Source organism: Onychomys torridus, chromosome 12 (genome assembly GCF_903995425.1).
Source record: "Onychomys torridus chromosome 12, mOncTor1.1, whole genome shotgun sequence".
Taxonomy (NCBI): domain Eukaryota; kingdom Metazoa; phylum Chordata; class Mammalia; order Rodentia; family Cricetidae; genus Onychomys; species Onychomys torridus.
Window position 1 is genome coordinate 33825045 of NC_050454.1, and position 3846 is coordinate 33828890.

The following is a 3846-nucleotide window of genomic DNA, read 5'->3' on the forward strand; positions in this document are numbered from 1 at the left end:
CCATAAGTCCCTACTGTTGCTGCCTGTGTCCTTATTCCAGGCCATAGCTTCAAGAGTTCTCTATGCAACACTTTCCACAGGAACAAAATACACGGAGATGTGGTGATATTGTGTTCCCCAAAACATTGTGCACCCTAATAAAATTATCTGGGGTCAGAGAACAGAACAGCCACTAGATACAGAGGCCAGAAAATGGTGGCACACACACCTTTAATCCTATCACTTGGGAGGCAGAGATCCATCCAGATCTCTGTGAGTTTAATGCCACAATGGAAACAGCCAGTCATGGTGACTCATGCCTTTAATCCCAGGAAGTGATGGCAGAAAGCAGAAAGGTATATAAGGCGTGAAAACCAGGAACTAGGCTGGTTAAGCTTTTAGGCTTTTGAGTAGCAGTTCAGCTGAGATTCTTTCTGGATGAGGACTCAGAGGCTTCCAGTCTGAGAAAACAGGATCAGCTGAGGAATTGGCAAGGTGAGGTGGCTGTAGCTTGTTTTGCTTCTCTAATCTTCCAGCATTCACCCCAATACCTGGCTCCAAGGTTTTTGTTTTGTTTTTTTTTTTATTAATAAGACCCTTTAAGATGCATGCTACATGGAGATGTTGCTGTCCTCTTGTGATAAACTCGGGTTTCTAATCCTGCATTCTCTTTCATCTCTAGCTCAGGTGGGGCCCTACAGGAGACAGATGGGCTCTTTTCCATGTTTCAAGGGTATTAATTTTCACTCCTGTTCCAGCCCACCAGCGCCACACTATGGCATAAAGGAAGCTCTACCAGTGTTGCTGGCCTAAATGATGAGATGAGGAATGGTGGAAGAGAGAGAGACTCCTGGGGCCATCATTGCACAGGTACCGCAAAAGCATGGTGTTAGTGAAGCTAGAGTCAAGGTGCCACCCTGTCACACACTGACCACAACTATCCTCTTCCAGAAGACTCAGGCCTTGCCAACAGCCACAGCCAAGCTCACATGAAGGTCTGAGCCCTCAACCCAGGCATTCTGGACAGCAGCTCTACACAGCATAAGTACATCTTCTAGTTAGCTGTCTGGGGATTACATGTCACAGCCATGAAGAAAGCATATGGGCAGTATCCAGCTGTCTAGAGGGCACTCTTGCCAGATTTGGTGAGCACGATAATGGCCTAACTGCAATGCTTGAAATTGGTCTTATAGCACTCATGGCAGAGGCATCTCTGGGGTCTTGGTAATAGGTACCAGGTCACAGAGTTCCTCCAAAAACTACAAGTGATACAAGGCAGCTTCTACCTCACAGACAGTCAGGTGCTCTGTGCCAACAGCCACCAGAGAAGAGTCTCTTCTAGCTGTTTCTCATGACAATATGGCGCAGTCTGCTGTATCTAGGGCTGTGTTGGCTGTGCTACTTCTCTCAGCATGACATGGTGGGGCTTCTTGATCATGTTCTCCAGCATGTGCATGGCACTGGTGACAGGTTTCCCAGTGAGTTTGCATCATCTGATCATCATCTTCTGGACTAGGAAGACCTTCTCTGCAGAAGTCTCAATGACTAGGTCACCATCAGCCACCATGATCCCATCACTGGTTTCCAAAATCTCATCAAACCTGTGGAAACCTTCGTGGTTCTCAATTTTGCTAATGATCTTATTGTTTGGGACTTTCACTCCCAGGACTTTCCTAACCTCATACACATTAGTTGGATTGCAGATGAAAGATTTTCAAACCCCACATCGACATCCTGCTCCACTCTGAATTTCAGATTCTGGTGTCTTTTTCTGACATGGAACGGAAGTCCACAGCAGCCCTGGGAAGACAATTGTCCCTTTTGTTACCCTAGGAGTCAATATTTTCCACCGCTTTCACCAGGAGGTCAGCACCATTCTCCTTTATGTGCAGTGAAATGAGCCTGCCATCCACGTAGATCTTGCTGCCCACCTCCACCACCTTGTTCTTGTTGATGTTCATGTAGATCAGCCACTCAGTGTTCTCATCACACTCTTCCATGTAGGCATTGTCCAGAGTGATTTCACAGAGTGTCTCTCTTCCTCAGCTCTGCCTTTGCAGTGCTGCTGCCATTGATCCCCAATCTCGATCTAAGGTCTCAGCAGATAGAGAATGGAGTGATATTTGAAGTGTTCTATGGCTGTGTACACATTTTTCAAAGTATCTCTGTGGTACTCTTGAGTTCCTTCAGAGAAGTTCAGACAAGCTACATTCATTCCAGATTTAACAGATCCACAGTATGCCCACAGATTAAGGCACAAGACTAATAGTACCAAATGACAAGGATATTGTGGATGTTAGGTATGGCTTCATGGAGCTTCTGGTCTGAAGAAAGGCAATTGCAGCTTCAATGTGTGGCTTTGTCATGGCTACTGAGGTCCTCAGGTGGCTCTGGTTCCTGTTCCAAGGCCTAATTTGGGTTTGTACAGGGTTGGGACAGTTACTTCTGTGCATGTTTCAAATTATTATTTTGAGCAAAAGCAGTTTTGAAATGTATTAGACACTTCTTTGTATACACACACACACACACACACACACACACACACACACACACACACACACACACATACAAAATGAGTCCTTGTACTTTGTGTGTTGTAGGGCTGCTACAGTGAGTTTCAAATATTGCATCTGATTGTCACACTACCTCAACTGCAGAGATCACTGATGGATGAATTAAAGAAGGATAGATGACTATCCATCACTGCTTCATTAGGGAACAGAATAGATACTCATTATAACCAGTGGCAGAGCAAGGTAATTTTTCATGTTATGCATATAGAGAAGAAATGCAAAGAAACTTTATTTACCATATATAAAAATTCAAAAAAGCTGTGGTGTCATTTACACACCACACCACCATATAAGTGTAGATATGTACATATGTTTATGAGCACACATTATGCTTGTTTTCCTTTTAGATTCTAGTTCAGTTTCTGACTCACTGCAGTGGCTATGTTAGGCATTAATATAAAGGATATTTATAATTTAATGTTACTGGGGTTGCGTTTAACCAACACCCCCATTTTAGCTCTCCTAGCTCTGTCTCACTTATCCAATCAGTTCCACCACCCAAATATATTATATCTGTTTATGACATAAATTCCAGGCCTTCTCTGTCTGATCTGTTAAAGGTAATGGTTCTAAAGTATAACATGTTAAAATCATTAGCTTTTTCTGTTGCCATTATGCATGCCCTTTGGGAATAAGAACGTATTAAAAGCAGATATATGAGAAGGTATACAATTAAATCTTGACATAGTACAGTCCAACTGTATAATAAAAATGTAAGATATCTCAGGATATGGTGTTTATAAAGTTCTTATTCTAATTATATTAACAAATTTGTTGGGTCCTAAGAAACAGAATGATAAAATGATATGATGAGGATATTTAAGGGAAGAAAATTTAGGAATCACAGAACACATATTTGTCTACCATGCATTAAAATGACATGTTTCTAGTTATACAGCATGTTTTTGTAGAAATGCCACTTAAAACTAGCAGCTAATGATAGCAGCTAAGAAGAATAGAAAACTTGAGTATAAGTGCTGTCATTTTTCTTACCTTAACTAGCTGTGCATAGATATCAATGCACATGTTCTACAAGATGAAGTACTTTATATATTGTCTCAAAAGAAAACTATAGTCTGTTCAAGAAAAGACTGTTCTAAAAACATATAGTTGTTATCTCTTGTTAAAGGTGAAACAACAAACCTATGAGCCATTTACCATGCCAGTTTTCCAGACAGCTAGTATCCCAACAATATTAGAGCGTTAAATAAGACTCCCAGCTCAAGGAAAGCATTGGCTGCTGAATAGAAATAAAACATTCAAATGTTAGGAGCCTTCGTTTACTATTACAATA

At 41.6% G+C, this 3846-nt stretch overlaps 1 pseudogene; it reads right to left on the reverse strand.

Annotated features, from left to right (window-relative positions):
- Nucleotides 1–1033: 1033 nt before the first annotated feature.
- On the reverse strand, nucleotides 1034–3004 carry LOC118593843 (annotated as a pseudogene).
- Between the last annotated feature and the right edge of the window lie 842 nt (nucleotides 3005–3846).